At 40.3% G+C, this 18314-nt stretch overlaps 1 protein-coding gene across 5 annotated transcripts in view; it reads right to left on the reverse strand.

Annotated features, from left to right (window-relative positions):
* The window catches only part of rsrc1 (arginine/serine-rich coiled-coil 1), a 380738-nt gene that overhangs the window by 361620 nt on the left and 804 nt on the right, over window positions 1-18314 (reverse strand). For 3 of the 5 annotated variants that reach the window (XM_048604654.1, XM_048604652.1, XM_048604649.1), the window contains exon 2: window positions 12935-12979. The exons of the other annotated variants lie outside the window; for them this stretch is intronic. The gene's annotated coding sequence lies outside the window, so the exon portion shown is untranslated. The remainder of the gene's footprint in view (window positions 1-12934; window positions 12980-18314) is intronic. 5 annotated transcript variants of the gene reach the window in all.

Here is an 18314-nt window from a genome sequence, read left to right on the forward strand (position 1 = left end):
AGGAAACTGTCCATAATACAATGTAGAGTGTAACATAAGGCAGGGAAATATTCATGCCAAGCACTTAGGATACTTTTAAAACAGAACAGACATAAACATTTACAGTGACACTTAAATGCAAAAGCTGCAACCTTAAAATCTCAAGAATGTTATTTATATAAGTTGTCAAAAACATACAGATATGGCAGTGTATAGGTAAAGTCTACAGAACAAAAGATGCCTGCATTTACTCCTCAAATGCTCATGCACAGGATTCCACAAATTACTGTTATTAATAGCACACCTCAGATATTAGGTTAGTGCCATTCTAAAACTGTACTAATGTCATGTCAAATGCACACTACTGTATAAATTGCAATATCCATCGATCTGGGAGCCATAATAAAAGTAGCAAAGCAAAAATTAGAAAGGACAAATAAAATTTGAATGCTGCTGCAACACTTGTCCAGCTTTTTGCTTGCTGCATCTATTATGGAGTTCTGTTAAGTACATTATTTGCAGTCCCAGGATGCAAACAGGTGATATTTCTGGTTATGTTCACAAGTTGATTTGTACCCAAGTCAGAACACAATGCAGGACAATATAAAGGAGCTGTCCGTAAATACAGGAAATTTTTGTATATCAGATCTTCAAAAATACACAACTGAATGGGATTGCGTGCCTACATTCGAGCATTTCTAAGTCAGATGTTCGTAAATCAGGGACCCCCTGTATATGCGTTCTTTCACTCAAAATATTTGCCCTGGCTGACAATGTAATTTTTAGGGTAGGAGCAGTTCTTACATGTTTCAACATCATGAATATCTCGGTGCATCCCAAATAAACAAAATATATTCTACATACATAATATTGTTACAAAATGGGCAAGCTTATGTCTTATGCATTGAAAACCACTAACTGGAATCAGTTTGTAAACACTTCTTCTCATAACACACAGCGATTCAACATATCTTGATTATCCCAACTCATACCACAAATGAATCCCCAGAAACATGACGCTATATCAGCAGTTTGAAGCAAACTTCAAGAATATCACAACAGTGTCATTTTCACTGAGATAATGACTAGATTTATCATAAGAAATGCATGCATTTAACTCCCAGTGTCCAAGTGCAGAATGAGAATAGAGACAGGGCAGGGAGTGAAGAGGAACAAGTCCAAAGCAAACCGATGGAATTGCCTTTTTCTGGAAACATTCTACTCATACGATACAAACTCAATAATTGAAAGGATGTGCCAGTCTGGTATTGGGCCAGCACAAACATCTAAACAAAAAGCAACAAAGGAAAGTTGAGTGAAACACGCAGTGACAAAAGCAAACAAGGAAAGGGCACTCAGGAGAGCACAAAGTTCCACCATGCTGTGTGAACTCAACACTGTTGCAATTCGAAAATAAGAACCAAAAGAACTGCGGATGCTGTAAATCAGGAACAAAAACAAAGTTGCTGGAAAAGCTTAGCAGGTCTGGCAGCATCCGTGAAGGAGAAAACAGAGTTAATGTTTCGGGTCTGGAACCAAGTTCTGAGGAAGGGTCACTGGACCCGAAACTTTAACTCTATTTTCTCCTTCACAGATGCTGCCAGAACTGTTGCAATTAGACAGTTCTGAAAAATTCATTCTTTTCATTAATATCTAAGACCATATCACTGAGGAGGCTTCATGCCAATCTAAATCCAACAACTTGCTCGAAAAACACAGCTCACATTTTGAAACGTGCCAAATTGCACCACAGCAGCTGAGATCATCCACAATATTCTAAATCAAACAACCCACAACACTGCTGAAAAATGTAAATTTGCCTCGTATCCTAATATTAATGGATTCAATTATCTGATCCACGGCTTTGCCAAGAACCGACCAGTATTACCACGGGCTATTCCCCATCTGCGTACTAAAGTTTTACTGAAACCAGCTTTTAGTTTTTGAGATTTATTGTTTACAGATGATCTAACAAACCAGCAAAGGAGCAAAACCATTTTCTTTGTCCACCTTCATTGGCAGGAGGTACAAATATGGACAAAACCTAGTTACACCTTTATTTTAGAAAACTGCCACGGGCAAGTTTGCATCCTGATTTGCTGACAGGGACCTGGAGGTCTTATGATGGGAGTGGCAACCTCCTTACTCAGGTTACCAAGACGAGACCAAGTATTCAGACCCTGCCAGCATAGTCTGACGTTGCCACCTGGCACAGTGAGATGTCCACTGTCTGAAGGAACGCACAGGAGTGCAAGGAGGTGACCTTCTGCTTTCCACAGGCGAAGTGCCACCATTTCTTTCTGCTATCTCACACTCATTCTAACTGTGCTACTGCACCCACCACCCACAGAGGTTTATGGTCTACTTTCACTATTGTTTGCAGCATCTTCCCTCACTTGCTCTGACTGAGAATACTAATTTGTATGTCCATTGCACTGTTGAATCACTCACTTACTCGGGACACCACACCACCTTTCCTCCACCTGTACCAACACTAAAAGTTGTGCCAGCCTCTTTCATCTCACTAAATCTTCCCTTTTCTGACTCTTGGAGAAACTATGCCATGTTATGGCAAAGAGAGCCAAGACAGATTCTGAGTTGCTTGGCATTCGGTCTCCTTACATCTTAGGGGGAGAAACTACTTGCCTTAGTGGGAAGAGGACTGTGATTGTTCAAGTGGTGATGCTGAGACCTCCAAGACCATGCAACCAAGAAAGATTTATTGTCAAGGGCTCCACTGCTCTTCTATTACCAGCACTGTAAATGTCCCCTTAACATGGTCAAACTTTTACTGCTACTTCACAGCTCATTCTCATTTCTACCTCCCGCAAGTACCACTGGCATCTGTACAATCACCACCATTAAGAGGCCTTCAAGATGTCATCTCATCCTTCACTCCTGAAAAAGATCCCTCAGAGGAAGCACTGGCAAGTCTATTTCCTGCACTGCCCACCAATTCAGACACTGAGGCTTCAGTGAGTACTTGGGCAAAATTACAGTCAAGATCATGTTCTGGTGACTGCATCACTGTTTCATCTCTGTAGCTGTCTGAGGAAAACATCCCAGGTCACTGGCATTCAGACTAGCCAGCAACTAGGCACCTGTTCAGTCCTGGGCATGAGAGAACAGCATGATGTTGGACAGCATGATGTTGGGCATTAAAAATTCATCCAAACGCACTAGCAGACACAGGAGCAGCAAGCAAGCTTAATGGAGGCTTGGAAAACTGGCTCAAGGTTAAAGTATGCCACCAGTGCTTTCTGTACTATGCAGCCTTTGGCATTTGGTTGCTTGTGTGCACAGGTTAATGGATGCCATAGAGTTGCAGGTCCAGCAGAACAACTGTCTGCTGGGCATACACACAGACTTGCTCTCCATTGCTCCAGCCATTGGTGCTCAGCACCAAAGTCAAGGCAACAGGTACCTTGACCTCAGTCCAGGTGCCTCTTCCTCTCAAAAAATCAAGGTGGGAACAGTAGGTACCCAGCCAGGAATCTGCTCGCAGGTGCCAATTGTCGTCTACCTCCACTGTGCCTGCAAAACCCCAAACTTGGAGAAGTTCAAGCCGAAGAAGGGAAGCCTATATCCAGGTACAACACTCTTAACGTGCCTATAAACACTAGGCAGAAAAATCACTGGAGTCATCTGTCCAAAATGCCAATGCCAATAGGTTCCCCTTTAGGGTTGATTCATTGCACCACAGTTGCAGACCCTGGGATTGTACCAAGACGTAGTGGGATGAGAAAGAAAACCTTGTGAGGGCACATAGTCGGCACGGGTGAAACCTCATTTTAAATACGTTATCACATTTGTATATACAAGTCCACTTTTCATCATCAGCTGTGAGTGCAAATGTCATTTTAGCTAAAATTGCAAAAGTAAACGCAGAGAACGTAGCCATCCTTATCACCACAAGATGTTCTAGCCCTGTCTGAACGATAACTATCCTTTCCATAGGACCATACTGGCATGGAACTTTGTCAGGATTAAATGAAGGTGCACTGGATGTGGTGAAGGCTTCCATCAGTTTGCAATTGAATAGCAATAAACCAATAGAAAAATCACACTGTTAAAGTGCACTTACAATTGGGATTACACAGCACATGCTGGACTCAGCATGAAAACACTCACAGTCAGTGAAGATGACTTCACACAACTCTGGTTCCACTGAATAAGATTCACAAAGGAAGCCTTCCTGAATTGCTTTGTCCGATGTTTCTGCGCTTTTGGATGCTGAAGATACTGTTCTGTCTGAAAAATGACCTCTTTTTCTTAGTTGGCAGAACGCTGCTACTCTCAAGGATCCTCATGGCCCAGCACATAGCCTCCATGTATACTCCAGTTATCCAATGCAGAGATTACAAGATTACAAGTAGCAAACTCTACCACACAGCACCAGAACAAATCACTAAATAATGACCTGCAAGGAAACCTGATGTGGAGGAGTAATTTTACGGCCTGTACTAACCCCACTGGAAGAAAATTCTGCACTGCAAATATGTTGGTCCAATACCATAGCATTCTGCCTGTCACTTCTAAATGCACCACTATCCATTGTTCACCTGTACACCATTATATGGAAGATGAGCGTCTTTGCCGCATAATGAGGTGATCTATGGCTTGAAATTCTGTATTTGAAGTTGGCTCCACATCAGCTGAAGGGTGATGATGATCTTGGGTTCCCATTTTGTGCAGTTCTTAATGCAGCTGCCACAGTGACAACCATACGTTCTATTCTTGGATTCATTGAGGGTGGATTCAATAAGCATACGTGACCAACATCAGAAACAAATCAGCTCCTCAGTAATGTGATCATTAGCAGTTGAAGCACTCATAATTAAGATGGGAACCGCATCCTCGAAACACTGGGAGATGGAGGTTTCTAGCAAGTATGTGTTATGCCTCAAAGGGGTAGCACACTGAAAATCGAGCCCTTCTATTCCTGGAGTCATCCCATAAGTTAAAACCTTTTAAAAATACTCTGAATTCCCAGTTTACCTGTCTTATAAACCCAGGTTGATCGAAAGCATGGATGAGGTTTCTGCACTTCACAAGAGTTTCTATTTATTACAAATAAGTAGATTCCAACTCCAGATAAACCATTTTGAATCATCAACATATAACTATTAGTTAAAACTCCAGTGCAGAAAGTTATACAAAGCTTAGTTACGAGAGCAGACACAGTCACACTATACTCAACCTTCAACAATTTGTTAGACTGTTTAATGTATTTTTCCTTTATTTCTCCCACATCGCATACTATTTTACAGCTGCCATGATGATCCTTTTGTCCTCTTGTAAAAGCTCATAACAACAGCTGAATTAGGCAGGAGGTGAGCTACTTAGCAGATACTTCAATGAAATCCAGCCAGGATCCCATTAAGGGGAATTTTTTTCTAGTTGAGAGCATCATTAGCTGCTTTCTTATTGGTCATCGGTCACCAAGTCCCACAACCAAATTAAAATAAACCCACCTAATTTTCACTTTTCAGAGGGATTATTACTATACCTGCCAGTAAATGCAGCGGTTCAGCCAAATTTCTTCTGATACCACCCTGTAACATAACATAACTACATGAAAGATATGTACACTGGCCAAAATGTCATAATGGATCTGCTCACACATAAGACTCTGCAGGGCAGCCAGTTCACAGGAAATTTATCAAGATATATTAAAATTAAATTCTGGGATAGAATAAGACTGCAAAGTAAAAGTAATTATTGTTTTCCACATGGAATTTACCTGTGAAGTTTTTGCTTTCACAACAAGTAATTTAAAACACTTCTAAAAAAGAGCATTAACATCGCGTCTGTCTGTTTATTTTTCCATTAATTTAAAGTCTTCACCTCAGTTCACATGGAAAATAGCTAGCTATATGAAGAATACCAATGCACAGTGCCTGAGATATTTTGAAAGACAGCACTTCCAGGCTTCTAGAGGAATGTGAGGTTGACAGGAATTATGCTAAACATTTATGCACCACTATATAGGCTTCTGCTGAAGTACTGTGTTTAATTTTATGCATCACACTTTAGTAAGTAGTTCTAGGCCTTGGAGAATGTACACAGAATTAAATGATGGATTTCAGAAATGGGAGAAAGAGTGACAAGAGAAGCAGGGTTTGTTTGCCAGATAGCAGATAAGGCTAGAGAGAAATTAAATCATGCAGAACTATTATAGAACAAATGAAGACAAAATGATTTCACTCACTAAAGGATTAATAATTCGAGTTCACAAATTTGAGTAGCTTACTAATATAAATCTTGAATATTTTAACAAAGAGAAACATGTCGTTAAAACTTTTCATCTTGCAGTAATCAGAACAAATGCAAGAATGCCAAATTTCAAACGACCACAACAAAGATGCTGTTTAGTTGGTGAATCAACTCTGATTGGGGATTGCAACAGGGATCAAAAACCTCCCCAAGCTTCTAGGTTTACTGGCCTTAGCCAATCATAGTTGATTTGTTAATCAATCAGTACTTTTTTGCCTCCTGTCATAAAAATTGTTGCCATTATTTGAAATTTGCCATTTGTCCTAATGATTGCAAGATCTGAGTTACTGTGATCAGAACTGCACTGCCAAGGAATTGATTTGATCATAACTTTCAAAGGGAGTTGGATATAAACGTCGAGTGAAAATTACAGAACATAGTGTAGAGCTGGAAAGTGGGATTACTTAAATAGATATCATTTGAGCTTACACAGACATGTTGGGAAAATGGCATCCTTGTGCAGTACGAATCCATTATTCTAAGTACTAAGTTCACCCCATCCAAAGAGATATATTCCCCCATCAGAATGTTAAAAAGCACAATTCACAATAAACTAATTCATTGGAGGACTTATACTCACAAGTAACACTCCCAGGTATGTAATGTTGGATTTTGAGTGATTCCTGTGCAAGTTCAAAAGATATCATATTTGAGAAAATATTCAGAAATTGTGATGATCATATATTCATTGTTTTTCCACAGATTTTCCACAGATTCATCCAAGAAACACTTGAATAAGTGCATTATAGGAATTATTTTACTTGTAAGTAAAAGTCTTGGAACAAATTAGTTTCTTGTGAATTTTTTTTAAAATTCATAAGGGAACATCTATATAAATACTAATCATAGAATCTTAGTGTAAAGTGAGGTCATATGTCCATCACACCTGTGTCAACTCATTGTTAGCTGTCAATTTGTACCAATTACTGATAGAACTATAATTTTCTTCCCTTGAAGTATTTATCTATCTCACTTTTGATAGTTACGATCAAAGTTGCTTTCACAGCACTTTCGAGCCTTGAATCCAGATTATTATTAATCATATTGGTGTCCTCTAATTATCACTGCTTCAGTCAGCAGTAACTGTGCTTCTGTATTTACTCTATCATAATCCCTCATGATTTAACCCTTACTTAAATCTCTTTTTCTCATGCCTCATCAGATGATCAATGTTACAAATAGATCTTTTTAAATTGCCACGCAATGGATATTGAAAACTGCTCATCACAGGAGAGCAGTAACAAAGTCAAGCTTTCTTTTCTTCTTTACTCAGCTCATCCACTTTTACGTCAACTTCCTCCATGTTTGCTTCCAGCTCCAGCTTACCATAATTTTTTGCCAAGTTTCATAAAAATGTAACACTCATCACATTTAGGAGGTAAAGCAAGTTCACAAGAACTTAGCCATACCCAAAGTCAATAAACATGACTATAAGACAGTAGGCAGCACTGAAAGGAGGTGACTACTGGAGGACTCAGACAGATAATCAGCAGTACCAAGAGAACTAGATGAGTGCAGGAACCTGAAACAAGCAGTCAGCAGCTCTCAGATGAACAGGTAAGGGAGGACCCGAGACAGGGTGTCAGCAGCATCTGGAATACCTTGAAATTCTAGGAGAAGGGAAGAAAGGAGTTAGCCAGTTCAATATTTATCTTATTCTTAAGTGGTAAAGACGATTGGATGCTAAGGTTTCACAGTTAACACTGCTAGTGTGAGGAAGAAGAGATTTCAAGTTAATTACTAATTAATGATAATTAGTTCATAATTAATGTGGGGTCTCATGGCCCAGTGGTAGCATCCCTAACTCTGGGCCAAAAGGTCCATTTTAGAGGCCTACCTATCCTTAGTTATAATATGTCCAAAAACATTGATTAAAAATATCATTTTATGATTGATTGATTAATTACATAATTAAGATAACAAAGATGGCAGGACAGGTAGCGTATTGTGATTGCAAAATGTAGTAGCTCTAACAGGCCAGTGTGATCCAAGGCAAACATGGCTGCTGTAAGTATTTGCAGCTCAAGCAGTTTTGGCTCAAAACTTCCAGACACTGCCAGACATCAGGACGGTAACAGATACCGGGACACTTTATTCCGTAGGGTGGTCACATTCCCTAGGACGTCGTCTTCTGATCTGGTCACTGGTCAGGGAAAGGAAGGTGTGACTATAAGTGAGGCAGGAGCACAGGAGGCTCATCTATTGCAATTGTCCAATAGGTTGAGATTCTTTCAGCTTGTCTGGATGAGATTGAGGGCTTCATGGTGGATGAGTTAACTGACCAAGGCGTCATGGTCTATGATAACATTCAAGCTGGGACAGCAAAAACAAACACCCCAGTCAAGAGTGGACAGTAAAATACAGAGGAATGATACTGTTTTGTGTAGCAAAGAGTGAGAGACAAAAGGCAGCATTGCCTGCAGATTACGACATTTGATTAGAGCTGCAGAGGAACTGACAGCAGGAGGCGAAGGATTCATCATCATGGTCCATGTAGGTACCACAAACTAGGCAGGACAAGAAAACAGTGCCTGCATATTCAGTATGAGGAGCTAGGCAGAAATTAATGAGCAGAACTTCAAAGATAATAACCTGAACAAATTAACACTGGGTAAAGAGATGAGGGAAATTAATGTGTGGTTCAAAGACTGGTTTGTGGGGTACTTATATTTTTTATTCACTCATGGGACCTGGGCATCACTGGCTGATAAGCATTTATTAACTGTCTCTAATTGTTCTTGAGAAGGGGGTGGTGAGCTGCATTCTTGAACCACTGCAGTCCCATGTGCTGTTGATAAACCCACAATACTAGCACCAGTACAAGGGTAAGTGGGGAGCTTTACCAGTAAAACAGGAGGGGGAACCCAATGTCCACAATGAACTCTAAAAAAGTTCGAGATTGTATCAAATTTAAAGATGCATATGATACAGGGCAAGTGTGGAATGTACTGCCTGGGAAGGTAGTTGAGGCAGGTAACCTCACAACTTATAAGAAGTCATAACATTCAAGGCTATGGGACTAAGTGCTGGAAAGAGGGACTCATGCAGATTGGTGGTACAGGCACAATGAGGCAACAGGCCTCTTCTGCACTGTATAATTCTGTAATAATTACACAAAAATTGATGGTAGGTCAAAAAAGTTGGACAGAATATAAAAAAAAGCAAACAATTATTCTAAAATTAATTACGAGAAAAAATAACAAAATAAAGCTAGCTATAAATATAAAAACAAATAAAGTTTCTATGAATATACAAAAAAGAAAACTTGAAGTGATGAACAAAAACAGAAGTTGCTGGAAAATCAGAGTTAACATTTTAGGTCTGGTGACCCTTCCTCAGAACTGAAGGGTCACCGGACCCGAAATGTTAACTCTGATTTTTTCTTCACAGAGGCAGCCAGACCTGCTGAGCATTTCCAACAACTTCTGTTTTTGTTCCTGATTTACAGCATCCGCAATTCTTTTGGTTTTTAAAACTTGAAGTGAGTTGTCCGACGAGAAGTGAATCTGGGATGGGGAATGAATACCAGACAATATGGAGATGGCAGATTAATTGAACAGGTATTTTACATCCGCACTATAGAAGATATACAGAACATCCCGAAAATAGCTGTACATCAGGGTCATAGATAGGAGGTAGGAATTCAAGAGAATTAGAATTAGCAAGAAAGTGGTCCTGAGCAAAGTGTTGGAAATGTGAACTGAGACATTCCCAAGTCCTGATGAGCTTTATGCTAGAATCTTAAAAGAAATAGCTAGTGAGATAGTTGGTCAGTTGCTTCTCATGTCCAAAATTCCCTATATTCTGGGAAGGTTCATCTGTCACAGGGAAGATATCGATAGCTATTAATATGAACATTATGATAGGTTATTTAAAAAGGTCCAAAGCAATCAGGCAGAGTCAAAATGGCTTTGCAAACAGGAAATCATGTTTAACAAATTTATTGGAATTCTTTAAGGAAATAATATGTGCTGTGGATAAAGGGGAATTAGTCAGTATACTTGACTTAGATTTCCAGAAGGCAGTAAGATGCCATAGGTTATTGTGGAAAGTAAGAGCCGGATCATAGAGGATAACATATTGACATGGATAATAGACTGGCTAGCTAACAGGAAGTAGTAAGCTTTAGTGGGTCATTTTCTGGTTGGTATGAGTGTACCACAGTGATCAGTGCTGGTGAAATAACTGCACAGAGGCCAGCATCTGGTCAACAAGTCACCCTTTATTTACATGTGCACAATACACTCGCTGTGGCCAGCCAGCTCGCAGTTAGTCCCTGAAGTGAGGAGATTCTGAATCCCCTGTTTATATTGGTCAGCCAGGGCTCCCTGATTGGTGCAAGTTAACAACACCAATCAAGAATCTCAGTCAGAAGATCCACCTGGTTCCACTGACTGCATCAGTCCCCGACTAAGTCCGGGGATATCGGCCTGGTTTTTCTCTGGTAGCTTCTCCAGGGATGTTTTCGACCCAGGTCTGGTTCCTCTGAGTTGGACTGGGACACGGGCGGAGGGTACCAGACAATAGATCGTCTCTTGCATCCAAAGCGTCTCAGGAGAGTTTCCGTCTCTTCTTCCAGCGCCCAAGGTATTGAGTCCGTAACCACCTAAGATTCTAAGGTTGCCTCGACACTAGGTGGAGAGGGGAGAACCCACAGTTTCTAACAGGCCTTCTGGCCGTTCTGAGAGGTGGGTACGTTTTGCTCCTGCCCCTTTTGCGAGGTAGCAGCTTTCAGGTGATCCACATGTTTGTTCAGGATTGCTTCACCTACCTGAACTTTGTATGCCACAGGACCTGACCTCACGTCAACTTCACCTCATACCCATGCAAGGCCATTTACATGGCACCAAACTTCATCCCCTGAAGTAAACTTCCTCGTTCGCTTGGAGGAAGCAGGTGGCCAGAATTGGCATTCCGGGAATATCAGTGGAGTGGAGGGTAATAGTGTGAAGTCTTTTCCACATCAGCAAGTCTGCTGGAGCTATACCTGTAGCTGCATGAGGGGTGGTCTTATAATCGAACAGGAACCGGGACAGTTTGGTATTGAGTGACAGTGTCAGCTGTTTCATTAAGCCTGCCTTTACCGTTTGGACCACTGTTTCCGCCAGACCATTGGACAATAGATGGTATGGAGCCAATCTTACATGCCAATGCCATTCAACTTTAGCAAATACTTAAATTCCCTGCTGATAAATGACGTGTCATTGTCCATGACCACAACTTGCAGGGGTTTGCATATAGCAAAAGATGTTCACGGCTTTTCAGTTGTCATCCCACTCTCATTGCCACTGAAGTAACTGCACAGAGGCTGATACCTGGTCACCAAGTCACCCTTTATTTACATGTACACAGTACACTGGCTGCGGTCAGTCAGCTCGCGGTCAGTCCTTAAAGTGAGGAGATTCTGAACACCCTGTTTATATCCGTTAGCCAGGGCCCCTTGATTGGCCCAGGTTAACAACCCCAATCAATGATCTCATAGTCAATGAGATCCACCTGGTTCCAATCATTACGGCTGGATTCTCAACCTTTTGCAATTCATATCAATGACTTGGACTGAGAGACCGAAGGTTGTTAAATTGTTGTTAAATTTGCTGATAGCCCAAATGTAGTTAGGAAAGTAAGTTGTAAAGAGGCTGCAAAATAAAAGTACACATAGGTTAGTGAGTGGACCAAGATTTGGCAGATGGAGTATGATGCAGGGAAAATATGAAATTATCCAAGAAAAAGAAGCATATCATTTATAAGTAAGATTGCAGAGCTCCGAGATGCAAATGATCTGGGTGTCCTCAAGCATGAATCACATATGGTAGGTATACAGGTGCATCAAGTGATCATGAATGCAATAGAATATCAGAAGTATTTGATAGTGCAATTGAATAGAAATGTGAAGGTTACGCTTCAGTTACACTCGGTATTTGAGAGTTCACATCTGAAGTACTGTGTGTGGTGTTGGTCTCCTTATTTAAAGAAGAATGAAAATAAGTTGGTGGCAGTCCTGAGAAGATTTACAAGACTAATACTTGGAATGGGTGTATGGAATAGTCTCATGAGGGAAATTGCACAGATTAGGCTTGCCATTGAGTACGCCACCGACTTGTACTGACAAGCTCTCAAGACAACTAGTGATTGACAACAAATGCAGTCCTTGCCAGAGACTTCAATATCCTAGAAATGTATTTTAAATTTTCCACCAGTAACCTCAGAATCACTCACCAGGAGTATCAGGATGCAGGTTATTTTCCTCCTGCCATCAGACTTAAAACTGAAAAATGATACACAAGCAGGAAGTGAAAAACTCAACTGATGGACTATTATCACATTTTTGACAATTTGTCTTTTCCAGCTAAGAAACATCAATGTAAGGGACATAACACCAGTGGGAAGAAAATAGTGTGCTTATAACAAAGCCCCATTTACACAGGTATTCCCTCATCAGAAGTGGAATTATACATCACATTTTTGTTAGGGAATTTCCTGCCCAAATGCATCGCAAGAAAACAATGCCAAATAAAATCTATGACAATATGAGGACATATAAAAAGACAACATTGCTGTGTCATTAACTTTAAAAGAAAATACATGTAAAAGTAACTGATAACATATAGTAACATTGCTAATATTCTGTATGAATATAAAACATTATTCTACATGAATGCACCTTCATTTTTTTACTAACCTGTAAATGGAATCCTACTGTCAAAATAATCTGCTCTGGAGTATCCTAGAAAACAACATATACTTTAAAACCTTTTCACAATTGAGACATTTAATCCAGCTTCAGAAAGGCACATATTTAGATATTTATCAGATGGCAGTTGAAAAAAATACTTAAAAACACTCCATACAAATATCAGGATGTTTAAAATTCAAAAATTTAAAGAATGAAATAATAACGGAATTTTAATCTACATATAGAATGGATGAATCAAATAGGCAAGGTAGCCTCGATGAGGTGTTCACAGAATGTTTTCAGGATAATTTTTTAGAACAGCATGTTCTAGAACCAAGCTGACAGCAGACAATGAGAGACCTGGTATTATGCAAAAAATAGAATTAATGATGTCATGGTGAAGGTACCCCAAGGGAGCAGCTTTCATTGAAAGATTGAATTTTACATTTAGTTTAAGGGGCAGAAGACTGGACCCAAGACAAGCTTTTTTTAACTTATAAAGGGCAATTATGAAGGCATGAAAGCTGACTTGGCTGAAGCGAACCGGAAAATAAAGTTAAGGGATAGGTCAATAGAGATCCAATGACAGACATTTAAGGAGATATTTCAGAATATACAAAACAGATACATTCCAACAAGAACAAACAAAAGGCTACTATGCAGATATAGCAAGCAATCAGGGAAGCTAATAGAACGTATTGTTTATTACAAAGGGATTTGAACACAGAAGTAATGAGCTTATGCTTCAGTTATACAGGACATTGGTGAGACTACATCTGGAGCACTGTGTACAGTATTAGTCACCTTATACAGGAAGGATGTATAAAGAAAGCATTGGAAGCAGTTCTGAGGGGGCTTAACAGATTAATACCGGGATTGGGCGGGCTGTCCTATGAGGAAACATTGGACAGGCTAATCTTATATCTGCTGAAATTTAGAAGAATAAGAGTCTACTGAATCAAAACATCATAGAATCTAAGGAGTATTAAGAGGGTGCAAGTGGAAATGATATGTCCTCTCGTGAAAGAACCTACAACTAGAGTTCAATGTTTAAACAGAAGGGATCACCATTTAAAAATGAGATTAGGCAAAACATTTCCTATGAGGAACTTTGGAACTTCCTGAAAAGGTGGCAGAAGCAAAGTCTTTGGATATTTTTAAGACAGAGGTTGATAGATTATTGATAGCATAAAGATAAAAGGTTATCAGTGTCGGAAGGAATATAGTTGCGAGGTTACAATCAAAACAGCCACAATCTTATTGAATGGCATTGCCGGCTCAAAGGGCAGAGTGGCTTATTCCTGTTCCTAACTCATATACTCGTAATGAAGAATAAACTTAAAATCTCGTCCAGAAAATTTTCTAAATAATCTAATGTAATAGACTGACAAGGACTATCTGCAAGTATTAAATACGTACAAAATTAGATCACAACAAACGCTGATACATTTCCCGTGCAATATCAATGTAGATGGAATTTTCATGTAGATGTACTCTGGTTTTTCTCCTCAGATAATGTGCCTGCATGAACCTTTCAAATAATATCCAACTGAATTGCAAAAACCAACTGATAATAAAATTATAGATTTGATCCTTCCAAAGCTTTGGCTTGTGTGCAGAGTTATACCACACTAGGGTGAATGACTGAGGCAGTGAGAAAAATATCAAACATAACTGTTGTTACTTCAAAAAGAGGTCACAGATAAGAGTAACTCGCCAAAATTTGTCCACCATTCACAAGACACATGTCCATAGGGTAATACAGTCCTTTTCTGCCGCTGGAATGAGTGCAGCTCCAAAAGCCAAGAAATTCAACATCATCCAAAACAAAGCACCTGCCCACAATCACTTACATGCATCCCTTCTACCATGTTGAAGATGCACTGTAACTTGCTCCTTTGACTGTAGCATGCAAATCCATGATCCCTACCACCCACAAGAATGTGGGCAGCAGGCAAATATGCATTACAACACCAGCACCCGCTAATTCCCACTATAACAATTTAGGGACATTGAGCAAAGATATCCGATGAAAGAATCTGAAACATTAACTGTGTTTCACTTTCCACAGTTGGCTTCAAATCTTGTCATGGCAGCTAGTGGAATTCAATTCATAAATAAATCTAGAACTGAAAGCTAGTCTCAGTATGATGACCATCAAACTATTGAAACAAAACAGATGAACTTATCGTGCAAATAGCAATAAATAAATACAATCATGTAGCCATTGTAGAGACATGGCTGCAGGATGACTGGGACATAAATGTTGAAGGGTACATGATATTTGGGAAAGACAGGAAACAGTGCTCTCTTTCAAGTTGTGCAGCTGCTCCAACATTTGTTTGATGGTGCACATATGCAAGTCAATGCACTGATTTCTGGTTTCAGAAGTTGGTGCCACACACAGACCTCAGAGGTCCACACACTAAAAATATTAGAGGGAGTACAGACAGGGAGATAGGAAAAGGAGAAGTGTAGCTCAGTGCAGAGAAATGACCCAGTTCAAAAAAACCAGGACATAGAAGCGGTTTGGGTACAGACAAGAAATTAAAGAAGCAAAAAGTCAGTTGTGAGACTGGTGTACAAGCCTCCTAACAGAAACGACATGGCTTGATGGAGTGCAAAGGAAAACAGAACAGAATAGTCTTTATTGTCACATATACTCAATGAGTATAATGAAAAGTTTATGCGTCACCATATGGGACCTTGTGAGAAAGGCACAGCAATAGTCATGAGGGATTTTAATCTGCATATATACTGGGTAAATAAGATGGGCGAATGTAGCCGATATGAGGAGTTCATAGAATGTTTTTGGGATATCTCCTTAGGACTGTATGTTCTGGAGCCGGAGAGCAGGTGATCCTGTTTCATATGTTTATATCCTTAATTGTTGTAAAAACCCAGATTCACTAATGCTTTTTAGGGAAAGAAATCTGTTATTCTGACTCACATGACTTGAGACGGTATCATTGGCTCTGAACTGGCCTCGAAAGCTATTTTGTTCAATGGTGATTACAGATGGGCAACAAATGCTCGCCTTAACATGAAACAGTAAAAAAGAGTACTGCCAGTATTTTCTGTGTTTTCCTTGAAGATTTCCAGCATCAACAATGTGTTGCTTTTGATACAGAATTGTAAGTTTGGGAAAATAAAATTTATGTGGGTGGATCAAAGGATCATTTGCTCAGGTTTCAGCAAAAAGACGCCGCTGATATTGAAAATATTACTTTTTACTCAGTATAAACCCCTGCCGAACAGGGGTCAAATTAAACAATAAGATACTCCATTCTATTATCTTGTCAACAAAAAGACAGCACATCTTTGACAGGTAAAGGAGATTTTTTTTGAAGGTGAAACACAATTAAAAAAAAATCAGAAATGCAGCAGATTCAAGTTGTTCCATAAACTTTGACAATAAAGCGCAAACCTGCGCTTTGAACAGCAGGGCCCATTTTTGTAAACAGCATTTTCTGATTTGCATAGCGGAAATATTAATCATGCCAGAGTCATTGTATTGTACAGGCAAAGCCAGAAACCACATATTAAAACAAAACCAAATTGCAGATCACAGACAGAAACAGCACATTCCGTGTGCACTTTTCAACCACAGGACTTCGGTGTTTCCTGGCTACCATCTCTCCATCACCTATCTGCACCTCTGATTCCCCTCCTCACTCAATTCCCATATCCTCTCCTGTCCCACACTCCAGACCTCTCTCCACCCCATTCCCTCTCCCCTTCCTATTCTCCTCTCTACCCATCCTCCTCCCACTCATCCCTTCCTACCCCACACATTCCAACTCCCCACCACCCCCCAATCCTCCTTCCTCCCCACCTTCTCACCCCACACACCCCCTCCCCTTCTCTCCTCATTCCTCTCCTCTCACCTAACCCCTCTCCTCTCCCTTTCCCACCACTATCCCTCTAATACAATCCCACCCTTCTTCCCACTCCCATCAACCCACTGGCCCCCTCTCCTCTCTCATTTCCTCCCCACCCCACTCCCACTTCCTCTCTACCCCCAAATTCCCACTCTTTCCACATTCTCTCACTCTCTCCTTTCCCAACTCCCTCCTCCCCTTCCCACCCCACTTCGTTCAACTGGTGCCTTCTTGTCAAAGTGCACCTAGAAAATGACTAGCCGATTCATTCACTGTAAGAGTTGGCTTAATCAGGACAAGCACAATCATTCCTTCCTCTTCTTGGCCAAATATTTCCTGCCTAAAATCCTAATTGATGTAGAGGAAGGATATGGCTAGTTGTACCTCTTCCATGAACCACTCATTCGTCACCATTTATCTTAAGGAGAGAGCTCGTGAACGTATGTGGCTCTGCCACCAGCCCAATCCTTTATTAAACTGCAGTTAATCTCCCATCTGCCACTTCCTTACCCACAGCAATCATCTCTTCTGTGTGATTATATCAAAACTTAAGTGTATGCAAAGATTTACTGATCTAAAAGTGGCATGGATGAGGAGCTTTAGTTCTGAGAGAAGATAGGATTGATAAATAGTCATCAGCCTTTAAAGTCACTAGAAAATAGTTAAACTATTTAACAGTTGCAGAAAACTAGTGATATGAAGTAGAGTTGTTCGCAGGTAGTGCTCCGTCAAATGGCGTAGTTCTCCCATTTTCATGCCAATTTGAGCGTGCTTTGCCCATAGGTCTCTAAGGTTTTAGAGTAGATTTGTAGCTCGGGTTGTGGAGATTCATCGGAGGCTGCACTGATGATGTTACCCAGCAGGGTAATGAAACGTCTGCGGAAAAACTACAAACCAGCTCGGCGAGCCAACTAACCATAAAACTAGTGATATGATAAATGATTAGTAATCTTGACATCTTAAATTCAAATCTCACACTGGAAAGTTTTAAAACTTAAGTCACCAATTTGTCATTTCTGAGTTAGCATGAGAATTTTAGACCCAGAAGTGGGCTATCAAAAAATTCACACTGCTGTTGTTCATTGAACAGTGCTTTTTGTGCCTATCTATTTGAACCTAATCAGGTTCAGAAAGCAAAATAGGCAGGAAGAGCAAGATGGGATTAAGAGAGGTGGATAAGAGACGTAAACAACACCCCAACGAATCATTTTAATTTAATAAAAAGAAACTATAATTTAATTAAGGTTATGATTGGCCTTATTCTGCTCGAACAATTTGTCATCTTCTCACTGAACTCCCCACTGCCCAATGCATTTGCCCACCCCTCCCCCTCCCCCTCCCCCTCCTTCTCAGTCTCCCTCCCAACATTCAATCCTCCTCTCCACCCTTTTCTCCCAACTTCCCCACCCCATTCCCCTGTCCCCTTCTTCCACCAGACACATTCCCCCAGCCCCTCCTTGATCCCACCCAAGCATATCCTCCTTTCCCCCAACCCTTCCTCTCCC

The sequence above is a fragment of the Rhincodon typus genome, chromosome 13, assembly GCF_021869965.1.
Source record: "Rhincodon typus isolate 14 chromosome 13, sRhiTyp1.1, whole genome shotgun sequence".
Lineage (NCBI taxonomy): Eukaryota > Metazoa > Chordata > Chondrichthyes > Orectolobiformes > Rhincodontidae > Rhincodon > Rhincodon typus.